Source organism: Phaseolus vulgaris, chromosome 5, assembly GCF_000499845.2.
Source record: "Phaseolus vulgaris cultivar G19833 chromosome 5, P. vulgaris v2.0, whole genome shotgun sequence".
In the NCBI taxonomy this organism is placed as follows: Eukaryota; Viridiplantae; Streptophyta; class Magnoliopsida; order Fabales; family Fabaceae; genus Phaseolus; species Phaseolus vulgaris.
Window position 1 is genome coordinate 4,325,659 of NC_023755.2, and position 26,412 is coordinate 4,352,070.

At 31.6% G+C, this 26,412-nt stretch overlaps 1 long non-coding RNA gene across 1 annotated transcript; it reads right to left on the reverse strand.

Moving 5' to 3' along the window:
• Positions 1 to 3,798: 3,798 nt before the first annotated feature.
• LOC137836221 (uncharacterized) lies at positions 3,799 to 13,046 on the reverse strand. The gene is made up of 2 exons (XR_011085213.1): positions 12,956 to 13,046; positions 3,799 to 4,055 (listed from the first exon to the last, which is right to left on the reverse strand). It is a non-coding gene; the product is annotated as an uncharacterized lncRNA (long non-coding RNA).
• Between the last annotated feature and the right edge of the window lie 13,366 nt (positions 13,047 to 26,412).

Below are 26,412 nucleotides of genomic sequence, written 5' to 3' on the forward strand. Positions count from 1 at the left end.
GTTCGTTGATTCAGTTGCCATAGTTAACATTTAGTTGTAGCTATTTCATTTGAAAAAAATTGAAATTACTTTTCAGTAAAATTTTATGTAATAAAGTCATAAAATTCTAATCAAATCAATAGTATTTCAGAGATTTTTTATCTTAAATATGGTGACATTACATTAAATTTATTTATTTTATATAGACTGGTAAAAAATGGCTATATTTAAATTAGAAGAAGTAAAATGTATAGGAAAATGATTAGTTGAAAATTAAAATGGATTTGGCCTATATACAACCAATTACGTCGCAGAATCGATTTGCTCGGTATACAACTAATTACGTGGTAGAGTTTGACGACATGGTAAAGGACATTTTTAACGTTTGTTGGAAAAATTATAAATTAGGTAAAAAAAGATTTTTTATTTGAAACAAAAACATACGGGAAGGTTTTATAGGTTTCATTTGAAACATAGTGGAAGGTTTTAGGATTAAATTTGACGGTGACATTTGAGTTCTTCTTTATTTCTGAAATTTCTTTATAACTTTCTGAAGAGTGCGAGTTGGAGTCATAATTGCTTTCTGAAAGTGCGAGTTGGAGTCAGAATTCGAATTGCAGTGCGATTTTTTGCGTCATATATTGTTGAGGTTGATTTTCATTTCATTTGTTTGATTTATTTTGATTTCGATGTTTGGAATTTTAGTCTCTCCTTTTGCAATTGGGTGCCATTAATTTTCGATTTCATAGTGTGCATTTTTGGTTTTTGATTTCCATTATGAGTTTTGAGTTTATGGGTTATTTAGGGTTCTAGTTTGGATTTTGATTTAGGGGTTATTTAGGGTTCTGTTTTGGATATTGATTTTAGGGGTTATTTAGGTTTCGATTTAGGTTTTAATTTAGGGGTTATTTAGGGTTATCGTTGTTTATTTGTTTCTTCACTATCAAACAACTTCAAGCTTTCTCTGTTTCTGTTCAGAGATCGGTGCAGGTTGGTATGAGACCGTTCCTTGTTGCTCCCAACCTCTTTCTCCGCCCAGCATGGTATGCCCTTTTCCCTTAAATCATCTTTTCTTAATTCTTCTAAACTTTACTAAAAAACATATTTTTCGTACTCACATAATTAATAACCATAATGTTCATACAATGACTTTAAAAGTTACTAATGCATTTTGATATGCCATACAAAGGAAAGTAGCTATGGTCGTTTACAACCTCCTCAGCTTGTGTTTTCACCATTTTCTTCCTCATTCAATAATGCTAAATAATTTGCATATGATAATAGATAGGCCATTAAATATGTCAATAGCAATTGTCACATTATATACATAATTGCACATATGTAAACTTGTGATGATGTATATATACCTAGAATGGGTGGAACACGTACCACTGGCTTGAAAGCACGAATTAGTTCTTAAGTTGGTGGACATATGTCAAATATGAAAACTTTAATATTGTCCATATGTTAGTGCAACAATGTTAGAAATAGTAAATTTATGTCATTTAAGTAAAATACCTTAACAATGTTGTTGATCATTATATTAAGATAGAAGACTCTTTGATTAAGAGAAAAAATCTTGACCTAAAAGAAAAAAATATTAACAAATTCAAATACAATAAAATTGTGTTAAACAACATATGGTTGAGATGACATACATTTTTCAAGAGTTAACCACAGTGGTGTCCATAAATTGCTCCTTCAAGGTAATCATGTAAAAGTATAAGTTTCATTAAAAGTATAATGTGAATTTTTCAAACAAGATGAACATTACCATGGAATTCAAGGAATTGTTGTGCTCATCTCCCTGAATTGGAAGTAAAATCACACTGATAACTTTCGTCACCTATGTGATTTATAAATTCTTGTGTGTTGACGGGGTCTTCGGAGTTCCGGTTTAGGATAACAGCTTGCACATTACTTGTGGGTCCAGGTATTACATTTGTGTTGGAATTGCACTATCGTACAAATGATGCAATATTAGTGGTATCAATATCAAGATCATCTCATTCTTCCATTAGAAATCGTTTTCTCGAATAATGAATGGTGTCTAAAGTTGAACTTAGAAGATAGGAAAATAGAAAGTGCTTAAAATGTATGAAATTGAAACATGGTGATAAACATATATTGTCATGAATTGATATTAAATTATTATTATTTCATTAACAATGAACTATTAAATTATTATTATTTTATTCAAATTTAATCAATCTTTTCCAGTAAAGCTAGCATGTAAGGTGCACATTTTTATTTATTTTTTGAAATGAAATATGTCACAAGGTTGGTAGGTGTGAGCATTAACTCACATTAATTGTTTTGAAATACCATGATTTGATTGAAAAGGCAAAGACAAGATAAGGCAAAATGTTTCTTTCATTACACACTTCTTTAGACACAAACAAATGAATAATAACCTGATTATGCAAATAACAATAACAAAAGTAAATCAATGCACTACTACATCAACAACAATAATTGCCTACATATTTCAATTGAAATGAATGCCTTACCAAAAAAAATTTCAACGCAGATGCAAATTCATGGTCCCCAAGTCCAAAGTCCATCCAATTCAAAATTCTATAAAATTTAATTGTTGTGGGATGCACTTTTGTCTTGTATGAAAACAAATGCTCCAATATCCAAATTTATATACCATGAATATTATAAATTTCAATCATGGTCAATAAAATATGAAATATATTACGCATATCTACTAAATTATATAACCATAAACATTTCAAAGAACCTCTAATAAGTACACACATCCAACAATATGGATATGTGATGGACTTAATTAGTTCCTAACAAACATTGAAGCCGAATATACAAATTATCTACCAAGTACTCATAAACTACAATCCCCCAATTAAACCTATTTAGTTGCCCTAAATTGTCCAAAATGCATCCCCCAATTAAACCTATTTAGTGGCCCTAAATCGTCCAAAATGCTAAACAACTCAGAATGAACATTTTTTTTAACTTGTTTATAAATTAAAAGTAACTTATGAATAAGTTAAAATAAAATTTATGAAATTGTGTCGGAGAATTTTTATAAATTAGTTTGTATATAGCTAATTTAGCTTATGAAAGCGTAAAATTTTCAGATTCTTTTCTATTTTTCTCGCCTAAAAATCTTTATAAAAAATTTGTCTAAGTATATCCATAATGAAATATAATTATTTGATAAAAAATCACAACTTCATGAACGAGTAGATAATATTCCTTTAAATTTTAACTATATAGATAAGTAGATAATATTATTTTTAGATTTAACTATTTGATGATGAGAGGATAACAATATTATTTTTAGGAAAATAAGGATTTTTTCTACAAAACATTTTTTTTAATATCTAACATTTTTTTTTTTAAAATTAGAAACTACAATTATTTTTGTTTAAGTGTTTTTGTGTTACCTATGTCAATTGTACTACTTAAGTCTATTAAGCTGTCTTAGGCGTTGGACGATTTTGAATGTTAAGTCTCTTTCATTATTTATATGATATGATATTCATCGCATAATGGAAAACATATTTGTTATGAAAAAAAAATATTTATGAATTAAAAGAAAATTTTGAAAATATTTTAAAGATTAAAATAAATACAAATAAATATTTTATTTACGTACTTAAACAAAAAATGTTTAGTTTATTAGATACACAAGTTAAAAGAAAAATTCATTGAAAACTACTATATTTTGCGTCTAATTTTTTGCATTTCGAATGTTAATGAAAATTTAAAATTACTATATTTAAACTTTGATTTTTCATTAGGTATTGCTTCGTAAAGCACAAAGCTTTCTCATAAGATCATTTCATAAAATATTACCTCAATTAGCTTTTTATTATCAAATTAATAAATTACTTAACAACTAGAACCTGTAGCAGGAAAAGGGTACCCTGAAATCGGACCAATTTAAATAATCCTACTAATTCTAGAATCTATAATATTCGTGTCTGTCTCGAGAGCTTCAGCAAGAGACATCCTGCGGTTTTTCCATATAGACTCGGCCAATTTCTTCAACTTCTCTCCTTCATCCTTTCTATCTTCTTGAACACTAAGTACTTCTGCATATGCCCCTATAACATAACATTAAGCAACATTTAGACAAGTCAGAATAATCTACAAGCATGCACATACTGAGCCTTAAAATTGAATATTAAGGCATAATGTTATTCAGTGGGGACTAGTCATTCCTTTGGACTAGTTTCTTTATTTTGCATTTCTTGGACTCATGATATATAGGATTTTCCATTCATGTATTGATAATCTTACCTCCATTGATAATCTTACCTCAATTAGCTTTTTATATCATTTCATTCATGTATTGAATACAATCTTCTTACTTCAATCTTACCTCCTATATTCCATTCATGTATTGTTCTTGTTTAGTTTTAATGTTCATCTTAATTCCATTTCTAATATGTTCTAGTTCTTAGTTTCCTATACCATATTAATGTTCATGTTAATTCCATTTCTAATATGTTCTAGTTCTTAGTTTCCTATTCCATATTTGATTCTACTCTTGATGGAGCCTTTCACCCAACCTTGCAACAGAAACTCTAAGAAGAATAGCAATTCAATTCTCATTCAATTTAAGGTGAGTTGGAGATGGAACAAGAGACTCTATATATGGATGGCCTAGCTCCCTTTGCAAGCTTGGCCATTTTGATTTGGGACTAAATGACACAATTTGGGGGCTAGGAGAAGGAGCACCTAGAATATACTAAAAATGGCCTAGGTGATGAGGGGCTTCATGCTCCATGCTTTTCTTCTTCCAAGGCTTGGCCAAAATTTACTTTTTTTCTCCATGGGTTGGTCATCAAAGCCAAGGCCTTATAGAAGCCAAAAGCTAGCCCAACCAAAAAAACAAGCCGACACATGCTTCTACAAAATCCTACAATTACACTGAAAAATGTACACCTATAAAATTTATACAAAACTAAGAAAGAAGAAACTCCTAGTATTCTAACTCTTCTTTAAGGACCCAATGTGTTGCTTTATAGATAGTCCTCGATCAACTTTTCCATTCCAGGATTTTCTAACGTATTGGCCTGTAACTTGGAGCTCAAATCTATATCCTATCTATACAATTGCTGATGTGTAAGTGATCTTCAAGTTGCTTCAAATCTCCTTCCTCAAATGTTGACTCTCGATTGATTGAGGATTTACGTGCAAAAGGCACTCCGATACTTAAATAATTTTTTACAATTTTAGCACTTATTTCATTTGGTACCCTGTTTAATTATATACAATTTTTTAATTGTACAAGTAGGATTAAAGGTAAATAAAAATTATTATTATCATTATTGAAGAATTTTTTTTTTCATATCTGGTCAACAAGTAATATTGAATGTAGAAAGTTGTTTTCATGCTTATTTGAAATACATCCGATAAAAATAAAAGTGTGAAATATACAACATCAATTTAAAAAATATAATATATTTACTTTCTATACCATTCTTTTGTTTCTATATAAAGCATACCACTTATATAAAATATCTAAAATAATTAATAATGTAAACAATAATTTTTTTCTATTAATGTCCCGTGGAATTAACTTAATTTAACTCATGCTTACTAAAATGTTATATATATAATATTCTTTATTTTTCATAAGAATTTGTACATATTTTTACAATTGATTTATTATTTACGGTATAGTTGTGGTGGAAGTGAGATAAAAGAGGGGAGAAGATGTTTAAAATTGTAGGGAATATTGGTTTTTTTATATAATCTTAAAATATTAAATGTTTGGAAAACATTGATATAAAGTAATATAAATTAAATAGGTGATGCTTTGGAGTATACAAAAAAGAAAATACACATTGTTGAATTGGGCCTTGTTGTATCGTTGGTGGGCCTGGCGGGTGTGATTTGGGTTAAAAAGTATTCTGGTAGGGTTTGGTGAATTTGGTAGGTGATGTGGGGAAGAGTTGGAGGAAGCTGAGAAGTGTGGACGGTGGAGTCGAGAAGTATACGACGAATGAAACAAAATCTATTAGATGAAATGTGAATTTGTGATCTGAAATGTGATTTGGGATCTGAGTTTCCTCCTAATAACATTGTAGATGATCTTTTACAATTAAAGGTATGGAAATTCTCAATCATGACATAGATGGATCATCACAGGATAATCTTGCAGACCCTATATTGGTTTTTTTATTTACTTTATATATGATCAAACACATGGGTAAACTTTTGATAAAAAATTGTACCAAACACAACTGCCATGTTCTTTACCTTGAAAATTAAGTTAAATAAAAAGTTCTTAGAAAATATGAATTTATGTGTTCTTGTATTCCTTATAATTCAACAATGTCATCTTTCAAAATGAAAGAACGCCCAAGGGAGGGAGGAAGATTGCGGGCACTCTGGAATTGTACAATACTTACTACCATGCATGCCATAAAAAAATAGCATGATGCTTTATAATTTCTTCTCACTCTTCTTGTTGAATAACCTTGATTGGATGCTGCATTATTATTTCATTTAGTGCACTCTTTTATTTTGTACTTTTACCTTTCTTTTCTCTGTTTCTATGGTGATATGGGTAACTGATCACCATTTTATTACCTTGTTGAAATGTTTATTTATACATTAGTCAGCAAGTGCTGATGGTGGTAAGATACATGTGACTTTAACTGGTGCTATACTTGATTCTTTGACAGCCTAATTCAACCAAGACATAGCAACTTCTTTCTGATGCTATTAAGCTTTCAAAGGAGGTGGATCCCACAGGTATATAAATTTTCTGTGGAATAATGACTTGTTTAGTACCTTTGCTCTTTTAATTATTTGTCACTGAAATCCTTGACTGTAAATAATTCAGGTGAGAGGACATTTGGACAAAGCTTGATTTAATGGACAAAGGAACTAATGCTTTGGATGTAATCTTTCTTTCTCCTTCTACCATGTTCCCTGTCCTGCTATTTATGCTGTAAGCATTTAAATTTCTAAAAGTTTTAACAGTGCCCTATATAACCAAGATGAGTGAAACCCTTAATCAATTGTCATGGTTAGATAAGTTAATATATAATGTATAGCAACATAGTTTCAATATCGAGTTCTTGAAACGAAAATTCTTATTAATTTTTTTACCAAACATAAATATATCCTAAAATTTTAAACATTTTCTACCCTATTTTTTTTATCTCACTTCTACCACTTTATCGTATATAATAAATAAATTGTTAAAATATATATAAATTCTTATGAAAAATGAAGAATACTATGCATATACACCAGTTTAGATGACATTTGATAAATCAAGTTATCTCCACCGGGTATTAATAGAAAAAAAAACATAATTATTTACATTATAAATCATTTTAGATATACTATAGCAATTGTGTGTCTTGTATAGAAAAAAATTGTGTATACAAATAATTACAGATATAGATAAAACTCTATACCATTAGACGGAACTTCGACATAACACAGTTCTGTCTAAAGATACATATTATATAAGAACATGATGTTGAGTTCGGTTCAAATTTTTATCAAAAGGTTTACACATGTGTTTGACCGTATGTAACAAAACCTGAAAAGTTTTACAAAAAAAATTACAGAGTCTGTCGGACTATCCTGTGACCCATGTGGCTGAGAACTACCGTATCTTTAATTGTGAAAGATCATCTACAGATGTCACTAAGAGGAAGCTCAGATCACAAAGCCACAGTTCATCCAACAAACTCTGTTTAGATTAATGGGACAACAGGGTACAACCCTATGGAACACATCCTGTTCAGGGTCGTAACCAATGATATCTCACAGGCCTTTATAAACCCTTTCTGTTTTCAAAATCTTTTCGATGTGGGACTTATATTAGTTCCACGTATCCTTAGATAGATTTTGCATACATATTATATATTATTTGTGTTTTGATTGACTTTTACACCATACATTATATTATGTTTAATTCAATTATACTTTTTCAATGTTTAATTTATATTATATTATCTTTTTTCATGTTTTATTTATACTATATGTTTCACCTATTTAATTTATATTACATCATATCAATATTTTGCAAACATTTAATTTTTTTAAGTGTATATAAAAAATCGAAAGCATAGTTTCAATATCGAGTTCTTGAAACAAAAATTCTTATTAATTTTTTTACCAAACATCAATATATCCTAAAATTTTAAACAATTTCTACCCTATCTTTTTATCTCACTTCTACCACTTTACCGCATATAATAAATAAATTGTTAAAATATGTATAAATTCTTATGAAAAATGAAGAATACTATGCATATACACCAGTTTAGATGACATTTGATAAATCAAGTTATCTCCACCGGGTATTAATAGAAAAAAAAAACACATAATTATTTACATTATAAATCATTTTAGATATACTATAGCAATTGTGTGCCTTGTATAGAAAAAAATTGTGTATAGAAATAATTACACATATAGATAAAACTCTATACCATTAGACGGAACTTCGGCATAACACAGTTCTGTCTAAAGATACATATTATATAAGAACATGATGCTGAGTTCGGTTCAAATTTTTATCAAAAGGTTTACACATGTGTTTGACCGTATGTAACAAAACCTGAAAAGTTTTACAAAAAAAATTACAGAGTCTGTCAGACTATCCTGTGACCCATGTGGCTGAGAACTACCGTATCTTTAATTGTGAAAGATCATCTACAGATGTCACTAAGAGGAAGAGGATTTTATTAATGAAGGAAGAGGATTTTCACCTACACATTTGAAGTTCTTCCTTCTAGTCTTCTCACAAATTAAAAGAAGTCAAAGAGAAGATCAAGCCTAAAGATAAAGAAGTCTACAAACTCTCAAATAATAGGCTTCATATTAAATATCTCTCTTTATAGTTTCTTTTAAATTGTAAATAATATAGAATAATGTTTAGAAAGGTGCTTAGAGGGAAACATGAGACACCTCTTTTGTAAAAGCATCTTTAGGCTTTAGCTTAGCAAATTCTAGAAGCTTGGGGAGTGAGCTTAGTAAGGGGGTGTGATCTTAGGAGTTTTTTGGGTAGCTTAGGGAATAAGCTATGTAAATGACCAGCCCTTACTCCTATAAAAGGAGGGCTTAGGTCCTTCACAATTCAGATTGGAATTTTATAGTAGAGAGACTATACTCAATTTTGGAGAGAATTTGTGAGTTTTGAGTCTTCCTCTTCTTTGCCTTATCTTGTGAGCTATGGTGAGCTTCAAGTGGTGGCACTCCATCACTTATCTTGGTTCAAGGTTCCAAGTGGCGTGAATGGCTTCTTCCAATTCTCAAAATCCAGCAAGCATCTTCTTCTATAAGTGTTCTTCTTCCCTTTTCTTCAATTTTCCATTCGGTAGTTTTGATTCCTAGAGTTTACTCCTTTTTCTACCGTTTAATTTTGTGTTTCCAGCATTGTGTTCTTAATTCTGTTTTGGTTCAGTAGCTAGCTTTTAAATTCTGTCCAGTTTTAATTCTTGTTCTTCTTTCCTTTTGTTTTGATTCAATTTGACAATACATGGACTTCCATATGAGTCTTGGTTGGTGCTTAGTTTTGGTGAGTTCTTGAATTTAGAACATTGATCCAATTCTAAAGTAAAGTGCCTTTCAAATCCAGCTCAAGTTGTTCCTAAGAATGTCAAGAATCATGTGTTCTTGTAGTTACATTCACATCAACTACCGTATCTTTAATTGTGAAAGATCATCTACAGATGTCACTAAGAGGAAGCTCAGATCACAAAGTCACAGTTCATCCAACAAACTCTGTTTAGATTAATGGGACAACGGGGTACAACCCTATAGAACACATCCTGTTCAGGGTCGTAACCAATGATATCTCACAGGCCTTTATAAACCCTTTCTGTTTTCAAAATCTTTTCGATGTGGGACTTATATTAGTTCCACGTATCCTTAGATAGATTTTGCATACATATTATATATTATTTGTGTTTTGATTTACTTTTACACCATACATTATATTATGTTTAATTCAATTATACTTTTTCAATGTTTAATTTATATTATATTATCTTTTTTCATGTTTTATTTATACTATATGTTTCACCTATTTAATTTATATTACATCATATCAATATTTTGCAAACATTTAATTTTTTTAAGTGTATATAAAAAATCGAAAGCATAGTTTCAATATCGAGTTCTTGAAACAAAAATTCTTATTAATTTTTTTACCAAACATCAATATATCCTAAAATTTTAAACATTTTCTACCCTATCTTTTTATCTCACTTCTACCACTTTACCGCATATAATAAATAAATTGTTAAAATATGTATAAATTCTTATGAAAAATGAAGAATACTATGCATATACACCAGTTTAGATGACATTTGATAAATCAAGTTATCTCCACCGGGTATTAATAGAAAAAAAAAACACATAATTATTTACATTATAAATCATTTTAGATATACTATAGCAATTGTGTGCCTTGTATAGAAAAAAATTGTGTATAGAAATAATTACACATATAGATAAAACTCTATACCATTAGACGGAACTTCGGCATAACACAGTTCTGTCTAAAGATACATATTATATAAGAACATGATGCTGAGTTCGGTTCAAATTTTTATCAAAAGGTTTACACATGTGTTTGACCGTATGTAACAAAACCTGAAAAGTTTTACAAAAAAAATTACAGAGTCTGTCGGACTATCCTGTGACCCATGTGGCTGAGAACTACCGTATCTTTAATTGTGAAAGATCATCTACAGATGTCACTAAGAGGAAGCTCAGATCACAAAGTCACAGTTCATCCAACAAACTCTGTTTAGATTAATGGGACAACGGGGTACAACCCTATGGAACACATCCTGTTCAGGGTCGTAACCAATGATATCTCACAGGCCTTTATAAACCCTTTCTGTTTTCAAAATCTTTTCGATGTGGGACTTATATTAGTTCCACGTATCCTTAGATAGATTTTGCATACATATTATATATTATTTGTGTTTTGATTTACTTTTACACCATACATTATATTATGTTTAATTCAATTATACTTTTTCAATGTTTAATTTATATTATATTATCTTTTTTCATGTTTTATTTATACTATATGTTTCACCTATTTAATTTATATTACATCATATCAATATTTTGCAAACATTTAATTTTTTTAGTGTATATAAAAAATCGAAAGCATAGTTTCAATATCGAGTTCTTGAAACGAAAATTCTTATTAATTTTTTTACGAAACATCAATATATCCTAAAATTTTAAACATTTTCTACCCTATCTTTTTATCTCACTTCTACCACTTTACCGTATATAATAAATAAATTGTTAAAATATGTATAAATTCTTATGAAAAATGAAGAATACTATGCATATACACCAGTTTAGATGACATTTGATAAATCAAGTTATCTCCACCGAGTATTAATAGAAAAAAAAACACATAATTATTTACATTATAAATCATTTTAGATATACTATAGCAATTGTGTGCCTTGTATAGAAAAAAATTGTGTATAGAAATAATTACACATATAGATAAAACTCTATACCATTAGACGAAACTTCGGCATAACACAGTTCTGTCTAAAGATACATATTATATAAGAACATGATGCTGAGTTCGGTTCAAATTTTTATCAAAAGGTTTACACATGTGTTTGACCGTATGTAACAAAACCTGAAAAGTTTTACAAAAAAAATTACAGAGTCTGTCGGACTATCCTGTGACCCATATAGGCTGTGGATGAGAACTACCGTCTGTTTAGATTAATGGGACAACGGGGTACAATCCTAATGAACACATCCTGTTCAGGGTCATAACCAATGATATCTCACAGGCCTTTATAAACCCTTTCTGTTTTCAAAATCTTTTCAATGTGGGACTTATATTAGTTCCATGTATCCTTAGATAGATTTTGCATACACATTATATATTATTTGTGTTTTGATTTACTTTTACACCATGCATTTTTATTTTTAATGTTTAATTTATATTATATTTTTCCATGTCATATTTGTATTATATTATCTTTTTCCGTGTTTAATTTATTTTATATGTTTCACCTATTTAATTTATTTTACATCATATCAATATTTTGCAAACATTTAAATTTTTAAGTGTATATAAAAAATCGGATGCATAGTTTCAATATCGAGTCCTAGAAATGAAAATTCTTATTAATTTTTTTACCAAACATCAATATATCCTAAAATTTTAAACATTTTCTCCTCTCTTTTATCTCACTTCTACCACTTTACCGCATATCATAAATAAAATGTTGTTAAAATATGTATAAATTCTTATGAAAAATAAAGAATATTATGCATACACAACAATTTAGATGGCATTTGATAAATCAAGTTATGTCCATCAGATATTAATTGAAAAAAACATTATTGTTTACATTATAAATTATTTTAGATATTCTATATCAATTGTGTGCCTTGTATAGAAAAAATGATGTATAGAATAAACATAGAAAAAACTATACATAAAGTAAAATGATTACCCGTAAAGATAGAGCTCTATATTCTTAGGCAGAACTTTGACATACTGTTCTATCTAAGGATACATATTATATAAGAACATGTTAAGTTTCGATTTTTTATCAAAAAGGTGTACACATGTGTTTGCTTGTAAGTAACAAAACTTGAAAATTCTTATTAAAGGTTTATCCATGTGGTTGACCATACATTTAATTGTGAAAGATCATCTCGAGATGAGTGTAAAAGGAAATTCAAATCACAAAGTTATAGTTCATCAACAAACTTTTGTTTAAAACAATGGAACAACAGGTCGTTTAATATCTGACAAACCTTTATAAACTCTGTTCATTTTCAAAATTTTGAACGTGGACTTATATTAGGTGTTGTTGCGAAAATCTGATGTTTGTTTGTGGTGGCAACTGGGATGACCTATTAGCCAGGGATACGTTGGATAGCTAATGGAAGAATAGAATGTAACTCTCACTAATCTAAGTGATTATTAGTATGGAAGAAAGGAGGAGTTTATCGTTTTACATACCTGCAGCGTCTGATGAATGAAGATGTTTGATCCGTGGTATACTCCTGCAACAACACTTCTGGACTCCACCGTCTACACTCCTCAGCTTCCTACCAAATTCATTAAACCCTACCCGAATAACTTTTAACCCAAATCACACACACCCGCCCGACCCACCAACAATACAAAATGGCCCAATTCAACCAATAATCTGTACCAAACCATCACCTATTTAATTTATCAATATTTTCTAAACATTTATTTTTTAAGAGTAAATAAAAAAATCGGAAATATAGTTTCCTACATTAAATTCCGGAAGAAAATAAATAAACATTTCCTAAAATTTTAAACATGTTCTCCCCTCTTTTATCTTACTTCCACCACAATTGTACCGTAAATAATAAATAAATTGTAAAAATATGTACAAATTCTTATGAAGAATAGTTGATATATATACAACATTTTAACAACTACAAATTCTTATGAAGAATAAAGTTTATATATATACAATATTTTAACAAGCATTGGATAAATAAGTTATCTCTCTCCACGTGATATTAATAAAAAAAATTATTATTTACATTATAAATGATTTTACATATTCTATATCAGTTGTATGTCTTATATAGAAAAAAAAATGGTGTAGAAAGTAAACATAGAAAAAAAGGTGTTGAAAGTAAAGATGTCACATTTTTTAAATTGATGTTGTATATTTCACACTTGATTCAAATAAGCATGGAAAAAACTTTCTACATTCTACATTACTTGTTGACCACATATGGAAAATGTTTTTTCTCAATAATAATAATAATATTTTTTATTTACCATGAATCATATAATTAAAAAAATTATGTATAATTAAACAGGGTACCAAATGAACTAGGTACTAAAATTGTAAAAAAAATAGGTAAAATAAGAGCTCAAAAAATAAAAATAAAAATAAAATAATATATATATATATATAGAATATGGCATTTTTCTAAAGTTCTTAGTTCCTTACTTTGTGACATCGTTTCCTTGAATTTTTTTACACAATAAAAAGATTATAATAGTTTTTTTAAAAATTTTGTAAAAAATTATTATGCTTTTAAGGTGAGTCAACACCAATCTTTTTCATTGTGTTTTATACAATACTTTAGAGCATATTGTCGTTTTATTTGAAGAAAACAACAACATGGAGACAATATATTAACTTAAAATTGCTCAAAATTCTAACTTTTTTATAACTACTAAAACTATAATTAATACGATTGCTCGCAGATGACAAAGAGAATTCTAGGTTTCACATATCAAGAACTGTGTAAGCAATGCAATAAAGAAAGAAAGAACTGAGCGTGAAGAATCCTAACGGAAAGAGAGGGAAGAGAGAAAAAAAGAGAAGAAGAAAGAGAATGAAAAGCAAATATGAGAATTGTAGTTCGTAAGATTTGAAAATAATACACGGTGCAAAAAGCAAAACGTAGGTGTATATATAAGTAAACTATGCCTAAGGCTGTGGTGGTTACAAAAAGCAGAACTGGCCCCATAAAGGCCCATTACAAAATACTATTGGGCTTTATCACCCCCCTCAAACTGAGAGTAGATGTTTTACATCTCTAACTTGGATTTGAGAGTACTAAAAGTTGCAGGAGTAAGCAATTTGGTCAGGATATCTGCAATTTGGATGGAAGAAGTGATTGTCGATAATTTGAGAATACCAACATTTATCTTTTCACAAAGTACGTGACAGTCGATATCAATGTGCTTGATGCACTCGTGAAAGACTTGGTTAGAGGCAATTTGGATGGTTGATTGGTTGTCACAGTATAAAGTTGCTAGTTTTATGAAAGGAATGCTTAGTTCAGTAAGGATATAAGTTTACCATTGTAATTCACATGTAGTGACAAAAAGAACTTTGTATTCACCTTCAGAGGAGCTTCGAGAGACAATTTGTGGTTTCTTAGATTTTCATGAAATTAGAGACTCACCCAAGAAAATTGAGTAGTCAGGAACAAATTTATGATTTTATGGGCATGTGGCCTAGTTTGAGTCAGTATATCCACGAAGTTAAAGATTGTTGTTACAATGTAGAAAAATGCCATCTCTAGTATTGACTTTGAGATAGCGAAGAAGGCATGAAAAAACTTGTTGACGGATTGTTGTTAGTGTAGCTATAAGCTGGCTTAAATTCCGTTTGCAAGGTAAATGAGTCTCCCAATTAATCTTTTGACGGTGGATGTGTCCTCAGGACTGAATTTTGTGCCTTCAAAAGAGGAGAGCCCTATGATCTTTACATTATAATAATTTCACCATTGTCAATAAGAATGAAATAGGTCTTACTCTTTTCAACATTTGTCACTAGGCTTGAAGCATAAGATAATGAATACATGACTAATTACCTAAATGACATCAATCATAAGTATAAGAGTGGTTACAAAATGTTATTCGAATGATAAAGATAATAATAGTTAAGTATTATACAATTTAACATGGAGTTCTTTAAAGATTGAGGTGATGTTGCTTAGGGTTTAGGGTTTAGACTCTTCAAGACAAAAGTTTCTCAAATATGAGAGTTAGTGTACAACTATAAACTGAGATAATCTAAATACAATCAACAAAAGATTATTATACTTAATTAAAGTATTAATTAGATGATAAGACTAAGAGACTATAAATACAATAAATATAAGATAAGTATTGTTATTTAATTATACATTACCTACTAGAAAATTATTAAATAAAAATCAATTTTAGAGAAAAAAATAATTAGTTGTTATATTGACTAAATTTAATACTATTTTAGACTAAAAAAATTATTGATCCTAACACTGGTGCAGAAAAGCAAAAACAACGACGACTATTTTTAATTTAAAATAATGGCTATATAGCCGCATTTGATGTACACGTAGTCTTAAACCGAAGAGATGATGATGGAGGAGGGCCCAAGCTCACCACACGATGAAAGCCAAGCCTCCAAGACTAGACGGTCTAGCCTATGATGAGGAGCGTCTAGACTCAAAAAGGAGCGTCTAGCCCATGAAGAGGAGCGTCTAGGCCATGATGAGGAGCAGCTACATAAGGAGCGTCTAGGCCATGATGAGGATTCCTTCTAGATCGTCTAGCTTCACATACACATGGGTCAAAGCTACGGTTTTGGGAAGAGAAGACCTTTGTAATTGTTACATAAAGGCCCATTAGGGGTGCTTAGTAATTAGAGTAGTGTAGAAAGCATATTTGTGTGAACATTCTAGAAAGACCATGGAGGGGGGGTGAGCATAAAAACTAGACACACCCCTCCCCATGTGCTCATTTGTGCACCCATGTGCCATGTGCACCCATGTGCTTCACATTTACATTTCATTTGGCTAGCATTAGGGTTGCATTATGGTCCTCCTTAGCCTATAAAAGGAGGAGCCTACACCTTGTATTTTCAAGTTTAATTGAGTAAGGTTATGCTGCCATTTTTGTGCACAAACTTTACTTCTCCTAGAAATCTAGGCTCTAAACTTCAATCCTTTCACCTTCTCCCTTGAGCTGGCCGAACCACTCAAACACCATACTCATCATGCACCTACAAGGCCAACACAACTCCTAGGAGGGTCTTGATCATCTCACCCATTGCTTCCGCACCTTATTTTCTACTTTGATTCAAGAAGAACACATGAATATGCCATCATTTGGTATCATGAGCTTTGGTTCTTCAAGATGAGTAGCTCCTTGTCTTTTAAATTTTAGTTCTTCTTTATTTCATATTGTCATTTACTTTCCTTACTTGTCTTGCTGTTTTTTACGTTTTAAATTGTTCTTGGTGTGCTTATGGAAGATCCAACCGAAGCACAATTGTTCAATTGATCTTGAACAAATTCTGTGCAGCTTGTGATAGGATTCCTTACACCATTGAGTGGCTGTTTTCTTTTAGGAATTTGAGTCCTTATTGCTTTCTTAATTTTGCTTCATTCTATGCTTTGAGTCTTTATTTTCTGAATCTATAAATGTTGTGTCAAGTCATGTGAGTCCATATTTGTCAACAATTCTTAGTAGTCCTATTATTGGCTTGATTGTTTCTTGCTTTTGGGTCTCTTTAAATTGTTTGATTCTGCTGTTCTATGATCCTTTGGTGCATTTTTATTTTTAGTTTGAGTTCATAATTGTGTCTTAGTTCTTACACAATTTCCGTTCTTACAATTCCATTGTGTTAAATTTTGGTTATCTTGCTGTTTTTTCCAGTTTTCCAGGATTCCCCTGTGTACACCTTCTCTGTTTTGGTTGTTTTAACCCAGAAAAATATTTCCACCCATAGGAAAATTCTGATTTTCTGGAAAATGCAAGTTTAAAGTGTTATAGAAAAGACAAAAAAAAATGAGGTCAAAAGAAGCAACAGAAAAAAATGATAAATCTTACAAAATCAGAGTGCAAATCTTGAGCGCTCCAGCTGGCCTAACCGAACACCAATTTTGCAAAATTTATTAAAAAAAAATGGTGCATCCGTTTTGAGTGAATCCAAAGCCAGATTTTAGATAAGATCCTGAATATCTTGCATAACAAATTTCAGAGCCAAATTCCAAAAATACAGATCAGCATAAATCGGAGAACAAACACGTTTTCTGGCCCACAACATTTTCCAGTGGTGCTGTTTTTTTATTTGGTCATCTAATCTAGTGCTTTTCTTTAGGAATTCTTTTGTGTGCCAACCTTTTATTGAGTACCTTTAATTGTTTGCTTTAATTTCTTGAATCTCTTTCTAAGTTGTCAAATTATAAATCCTTTTGGTGGTACTGTTTTCTTTCAATTAAATTTGTTTCTTGCTTTTGTTCCTTGACCTCTCTTTTTGGGTGCTGGAATTTAATTTCTCCCTTGGTGCTTATGTGCATGGAATTTGACTTGGTTTAAGGTTTAGCCCTTGTGAATAGGTGCTGGAAATTGGAGAATTAAAGCCAACATTCTAAGGAGGAGACAAAGCCAAAACCGAAACAAGATTCCTTGAAACAAACACTACAAACACTTAGGAGATCAACAATCAAGACAACAAAGAAGTGCACTAACCAAAAGGAGGAACAACAAAGGGAGTTTTCTTATTTTCCTTTGCAACTTGGTTTATTGTTAATTACCTCTTTTAATTACGTTTTAGACGGTGAGTGTGTCTTCAAGGGCTCAAAGTGTCCAAAAAGCCTCACCTAGGGCCGAATAGTATAACATTCTTGATTAGTAATTGTTACTTGTTTGTAATTGCCTTTTCTTTTGCTTAGTTAGTGACGCTTTGCATGGTTATTTTGTTAAGTTTGTGTTAAACCGACTAGCTTTGTTGATTAGTAGCTTGCATTGTTTTCTTTCATTGAAAATTTGATTTCTCAACTTAATTGTGTTCTAAGTGGTTTACTAAGAGAAAGTTTTGTGTGAAGACATTGAGGGATAGTTTTTGGCTAAGGCAAAGGCTTGGTATTTAAGTAGTCCTTTGTGACTCACCTCCCTTACCTGGAAAACTACCTTCTTTGACTTTCCTAAGTTTTCTCAAGGTAAAATACTTGTATACACAAAGCTTTAGCCATGTCTTCTTCTTCTCATTCTACAAAGTCTATTGGAAGTGAATTAAAATCTTTAAAAACTCTTTTGAAAGAAGTTTCACAAACTGTGCAATCAATTGCTTATAGACAATTGGAGAGTGAGACTAAACTTAATGTTTTGACTAAAGCAAAGGATGAGAAGTCTCACATTCTAAAAAAATTACCTTCTCATGCATATATCTCTAAAGATCATGATTCTTTTGGGGAGGGAAGCATTAGAGTAAATGATTATTATCAAGCACCCCCTAGAAGACATAGAAGAGATAGAAAAGAACAAGAAAACCCAAGAGGGGTTAGGGTAGACCAACCCCATTTCCATGGAAAAGAAAATATAGAAGCATGCGTAGATTGGGAAATGAGGGTAGAAAAATTGTTTGCTTCCCATAAAGAAAGAAAGGAAAGAAAACACACAAAAGAAGAGAGGGGAAGTCGAAAGGGAAGCTAAAGAAAAAGAAGAAAAAGAAAAGCATGAGAAGACCCTTGAAGAACAAAAGGCGTGGGAGAAGAGTGTTCCTTCCCACAAGGTCATTCAACAAGACCAAAGATTTAAAAATACCTTTGAAAATATGTGTCTTGCTGAACAACCTCAAAGCCTTACCTTTTGTAAAGGAACACTTGCAAGCCTAAGTGAAAAAGAAGAGTCTTTAAAAGAAGCTTGCATAGATAAAAATGAAATAGATTATTTCTCATATGTGCTAGGATATCACCAAGTGAATGTCAAGTTTTTTATAAGCATCTACAAAAACAATTTTTTATGTGAAGTAGTGCCTAAAGAAACTTGTCATGTCTTATTGAGACAACCATTGCAAAGTGTACAAATCCTTATAAACAACGGTTGTCACAACGAGACTATCCTTACACATAAGAGAAAAAGTCTTCATGAAGGAGAACTCATGGGACAAATTAGAGTTGATAAAACTCTAGAGCTTTTAAAAGGAAAACTTTTGTCCCCCATGAGAAAAGAAGTTCAAAGACATTACCTTAGGTACAATTCTTGTTTTCAAAATACGCCCAAGGCAATGTCTCATAAACTCTATACTCCTTCACCTTTTGCAAATGATCCTTGGAAAGATATAAATTTCCTATTAAAACTCCCTAGGACAACAAAAGGTTGTGATTCAATCTTCATGGTTATGGATAAACTCTTCTCTAGAGAAGTGATACATCTTCATGGTTTATCTTCAAGCATAGTGTTGAATAGAGTTCCAAATTTCGCAAACCATGATTTGAGGATTTCCTTTGGAAAACTTGCAACTAAATTGCACACTTTAAATTCTTATCATCCTCAAACGCATGGTCAAAATATATTTGAAAATTTAGCTCTTTCTACTATGCCTAGAATAATCATGAAGTGCACACACAACTCTAGAGGTGAGCAAACATACCATAAAGTAGTTCACAAAACTACTTATATTTCTACTTTTAAAGTTATGTGTGGGTTCAATCATCTTTCTCCTTTTAAGTTGTTACCATCTTCTATAGGATTTATGCCTAAAGAGAAAGTAACCACAAATGAACCTTTTAAAATACATAAGATGATTAGAGACCACACACAACCATTAAAAGAGAAACTTTGTCCAAGGTTGCCAAAACCAAAAGAAAAGCAAAAATGGCAACCTAGTAAAATTAATTTGCAAACTAACACCTATGCCTTATTTGATTATTTCTATAGGTGGACGTTTGATCCAGGAGGACAAGCTTTGGCGAAGCAAAAGGTTGCTATCCGAGATCAAGTCTGTAGATCTGAGGATAAATCTTTTCCCGAAGGAGGAGATGATGGACACCATCCAGCCACAACCATCCCCCTAGTTGAAGAAAAAGCTTTGGATTTGAGGAGAAATCCTTTTCAAGAGGGAGGGGATGATGGAGGAGGGCTCAAGCTCACCACACGATGAAAGCCAAGCCTCCAAGACTAGACGGTCTAGCCTATGATGAGGAGCGTCTAGACTCAAAAAGGAGCATCTAGCCCATGAAGAGGAGCGTCTAGGCCATGATGAGGAGCAGCTACATAAGGAGCGTCTAGGCCATGATGAGGATTCCTTCTAGACCGTCTAGCTTCACATACACATGGGTCAAAGCTACGGTTTTGGGAAGAGAAGACCTTTGTAATTGTTACATAAAGGCCCATTAGGGGTGCTTAGTAATTAGAGTAGTGTAGAAAGCATATTTGTGTGAACATTCTAGAAAGACCATGGAGGGGGGGGTGAGCATAAAAACTAGACACACCCCTCCCCATGTGCTCATTTGTGCACCCATGTGCCATGTGCACCCATGTGCTTCACATTTACATTTCATTTGGCTAGCATTAGGGTTGCATTATGGTCCTCCTTAGCCTATAAAAGGAGGAGCCTACACCTTGTATTTTCAAGTTTAATTGAGTAAGGTTATGCTGCCATTTTTGTGCACAAGCTTTACTTCTCCTAGAAATCTAGGCTCTAAACTTCAATCCTTTCACCTTCTCCCTTGAGCTGGCCGAACCACTCAAACACCATACTCATCATGCACCTACAAGGCCAACACAACTCCTAGGAGGGTCTTGATCATCTCACCCATTGCTTCCGCACCTTATTTTCTACTTTGATTCAAGAAGAACACATGAAAATGCCATCATAATAAGGCAGCTATTTAGCCGCATTCGTAAATTTGATTTATAAATGAGACTATTTACCCTAGCCGCATCTATAAATTGCATTTATGAATGGTGCTTAGAGTTTCTTTTTTTTTTCGCTGTTGTTTGAGTTTCTAATCAAAGTTCTCAACTTCGAACTTTTCCGAAGAAAATCATTATTTTAGCATTTCTTTTTATCTTTTGGTGCATCCATATCATACCTCTTCACATTCTTAGTATTTCATCTGAATCTGACATGTTTTGAATAAAAAAAAACAATACAAATAATGGATTGATATTGGAAGGCCTGATAACCAAGAACATAAATAAAAGTTCAAAAAATGTAAATAAAAATTTCTCAATGAAACACAAGTACACTACGGAGCAGAGCGGCAACAACGACAAGGAAGACACAGTAGAAAGCAAACAAAAATCTTCCCAATGAAACAGTGACCTTAACAATGACATAAGAGAAACAGAAAACATACAAAAATCAATGGTGAAGAAGAAGAGAAAAAGACAATGCTTACCAATGGCACGAAAACAAGACAATTGAAAGAAGAGATGAAGAAAAGAGGAAACACAATTAATGGAGGAAACACAAAAAAGAAACGAAGCGCGAGAGAAAGAAGAGTATGAAAACGTAAGTGGTGCCCTTCTGAATGAATTAGGGTAAAAAAGGTTTTAAGAAGACAGTTATTACAAATAGCCGCCTTCTTAAATCAAGTTAATTTAAAAAATGTCACCGTGTTTTGAAAGACCGCGTCTAACCATAAAAACGCATTAAATAATAGATCGTTGTTTTAAACTGTTGTACTACTGTAATTAGCTACCAAAATTTTTAACTATCAAATGATTATATGAAAATTACACCTAACTTATGAATCATTATCATACATGTTCACCATTTAGATAATAGGTATTAAAAGAGAACTTCTAAGACAAATATTGAAGGAGAACATCCATAAGTATAAAAAAAGTAAGATGTTGATCTTGGGAGATCAATCTAATCTAATCCTTGTAAGAATAATTAATACAAAATACCAGTTATGGTTAAAGTCTTATAAGTAGAGAGAGAAAAAATTCAGATTAGGATTAAAAAGAAAGTTAACACCGTGGAGATTGTCTAATTTTCATATACATACACACAATATGTTTTCATCATAGGAGTTTTTATAGAGAGGAACTAACGCGGTTTAATCAATTTAGTTTGTAAGAAAAACAAAGAAAATTTAATTAAAGTAAATTCAGTAAATGAACTTATTAAACTATTAAAACCCCCGAAGTTATCATAAGGCCGTCATAATAAAAGAAAAATACAGAATTAAATCTTTAATTTCTTACATTCAATTTTTTGTTACTAAAACTTATCAATCATCGATCAAGAATCAGTTGAAAATATTTTAACTAATTAAACTTATTTTATTTCTTTTTCTACATCAACTTGTTCTGTGGTTAAAAAGTTCGTCTAACAACACATGTAGTAGTTATGTATTCACAATTAAAAAAATGCACCATCGAGATTCTCCTTTTGTATGCGAAGATCTAAGTGGACCCTTATTTGTCTTAATTTATTGAATGATGAAATAGAATTAGTAGTTTCTTTGATGTTTCGCAATCGATGAAATATTTGTCTTAATTACTGTGAAAAAATTAAGTTTAGGGATATTTATATTTTTTGTGAAAGGAATGTGTGGGGTGATAAGTTGGTTAATTTAAAATTTATTCATAAAGAATTATTTCATTGGTATAATAGGTTTCTATTTAGTCTGTTCTTAAAATTTTTTATTAATAGGTATAGTCTATTTATAGGTATAGTCTATTTATGTATTGTTTTGTTAACATATGAGTTTTGGTTTAGTTTTCCCATATTTTTGTATTTTTTTTTTAATATCATTTTTATGTGATGACAAATGATTGTTACTTGAGGTGTCAGCCTAGCTGAGATGTTAAGTAACATAGTGATGCCTAACATGAAAATTTTTTAAAAAAAAAAAGAAAAAAAAACAAAGTTTAGAAAATGGTGGTGGATATGCATGAGATGATGAGAAGAATTACTTAAACCCTAAGAGTCTGCATGAATGTGTATGATTATCTGTTTTAGGGTGGAATCGCCCTTCGGCGTGTCTTGGAAAAGGTACATGGTTCATTGATTCCAACAAGAAAACCCTATTGTGGTGGCACATGCAGGGTATCCTTTAATAATAGGGGAAAGTTGACCCAATAATAAGACCTGCAGTGATTAGCATGGGTATGTGTGAGTAGATTGAGATTAAGAAGAGATATATTATTATAATAAGTAGTGGATTGCTTTGAGAAGTGTTTATCTATGTGGAACCCACTCTCTTTGGAGCAACTCTCTTGTCTTTGTGTCAAGGAAGTTCAAGAAACAATGGTTCATTTTCATGTATATGAAAGAATACTGGTGGCTTTCAAAATTTAGCTGCAAAAGTCATTGCTACTAGTAACCACCCTTTCCAACTCCCTATGAAGACAATTTCTATTACCTCACTATACTTCATTCATTGCAACTAATTAATCAAAGGAAACAGTGTCAATATATTGTATTGACAGTGATGCTCATGACAAATCTTCCCTATAAGTTGAACCCAAAACCTAAATTTAGATATAATTATCAAGTTTTTTTACTATTTTTAATTAAATTCTGCTTTCTTTCTCTTTATTTTTATCAAATCAATTACATTATATGATTTTAAAAATATTTTTGTATATTTTTTCATATATTTCTACCGTCTCAAAAAATATATTCAATATATTTAATTTATTTTTTCTACTTTTATTTCTCTCTAAACAGAACATAGTCTTTTTAACAATTAAACATATATATAAGAAAGTTATATATGTTAAACACATATGTAATATGTTATATATTATATATAGGTGAAATTTTCATTTTGATAAAATATATGATACTTACTTTAAAATGGGTATATGAATTTACGGAGAGAATAAACCAATTTTACCTACTTTTGACTGATTCGATTCGACTTAGATCTAGATCGAATCAATTTGATTTAGGTATTGGTATTTAACCTACTTAACTTGATTTAGACAGTTTGGACTAACTCGACTCCACTTGAATTGATAGATGTTGACCTGAGTCATGACTTAGCTTAACTTGTGACCATGCCCACTTAATTTGATCTGGGTCTAGTTGACTTAACTCGATGTGTGTCCAAACCGAATCAACTTGACATGAGCATGACTTGACTTGGGTCTTGACTCAATCAACTCGACCTTCTCTTAGGTCGATTCAACTCGATCTTCCGAGCTTACTCGACTTTACTTGAGCTCAACCAGTGTTACCTTACTTGGATCTGACTCAACCTACCATTTCATAACTTGAAACGATCAAGACACCTTGATTTTGATTTTTAAAATTCAAAAAATTATCCAATATATCCAATCAAAATCTAGTTAAATGGTTGTAATTAAAACTCAAAAATATGAATTTGGATTTGAGATAAATTCATTTTTAGATTTAAAATAATATATAATATGTATTATATTTGACAATTTAATTTTTTTTGCCAATCCTTAAATAATTAATTACCTACAAATTCAAAATCATAGGTAATTACATACGTATTAATCTTATTATTATTAATCTTATTATTATTATTATATTATTATTATTCTTATTATTAATTTTACTGTTAGGATTTTGTTGTCATAGAGATTTAACTCAAATCCCTAACACATATAACATTTAACCACTTATTGTCCCATATATGATAGTTTTATGCAATTCAGTCCATTCAAATTGAAACTTTCCTTTGCTTATTCGATATTGTAACTGTCATGCATTCTTCCTAAGAAGCTCCTTCCTCTGTCTTCACATAGAGCTTCATACCCTTTCAATAAGAGATCGTATGATTTATCGTTATTCTTTTTCACCCCTTTTCTTTCTTCCTTACATTCTTCATCTATGCCTTGCATTATCCTCCTCTCTCCTATACTTTCATAAATTTACGTAAATTTTCATGTTACCAATCCGTATCACATTTAACTATTTATGCCTCTTATTCCCAAAGGGTGCAATGCCTCTTTTATCGCCCTTATTCCTAAAGTTGGAGATCCAGTCCTGGTTGAGCAGTATCGCCCTATCTCTTTAGTTGGGGCCATGTACAAAGTTCTCTCCAAGGTCCTAGCAGGAAGAATGAAGAATGTACTTTCTTCTTTTATTGATGAAAGCCAGTCGGCTTTTATTAAGAACAGAGGGATACTTGAAAGTGTGCTTATGGCTAATGAAGTTGTGGAGGATCTCAGGAGGAGTGGGAGAAGTGGGTTGTGTCTGAAGGTGGACTTTGAAAAGGCGTACGATTCGGTTAGCTGGGGTTTCTTATACGACATGCTTCATAGGTTAGGGTTCCATAGTAAGTGGATTGGATGGATCAGAGGATGTATGGAAAGTGCAACAGTCTCTGTTATGGTTAATGGGAGTCCTACAGAGGAATTCAAACCCTCGAGAGGGTTGAGGCAGGGCGACCCTCTCGCGCCACTCCTCTTTACAGTGGTAGCAGAAGGGTTGGCTGGCATAGTAAGGCAAGCGGAAAAGGCCAGACTTTTTTCTGGTCTTAAGATTGGGAGAAAGGAGGTTGTTCTGAGTATTCTCCAGTATGCAGATGACACTGTTTTTTTCTGTGAGGACTCTTACATCAACGTGGTGACACTGAAATCCATCCTCAGGGGTTATGAGCTCGCTTCAGGGTTGAAGATCAATTTTCATAAATCAAAACTTACAGGTATTAATGTCCAAAGAAGAAATCTTGATTGCTACTCTAAGACTTTGAATTGTGTTCAAACGGGGTTCCCGTTCAAATATCTGGGTCTTGAAGTGGGAGGTAATCCGAGAAAGAAGAAGTTTTGGGAGCCTGTGATAAATAAACTTAAAGCAAGGCTCAACGTTTGGAAAGGAAGATTCTTATCTATGGCAGGGAGAATATGCCTCATTAAATCTACCCTTACCTCTGTTCCGCTGTACTATTTGTCTCTTTTCAGAGCACCGGTCACGGTTTGTAGAAGCATCACCAGAATACAAAGGAGGTTCTTATGGGGGTGGGGGAAGGAGAAGGAGACGATATCATGGGTAAGCTGGAAAAAGATATGTAAGCCAAAAGAGGAGGGTGGTCTGGGGTTGAGAGATGTGCATAATTTCAATCTTGCACTGCTGGCTAAATGGAGATGGCGACTCCTAGTGGAAGAAAAAGTCAGGTGGAAGGATCTGTTGGTCTCGAAGTATGGGTCAAGTTCTAATTCTTCACAGTCACCAATGAAACTCCAGTCATGGTGGTGGAGAGACCTGTTCA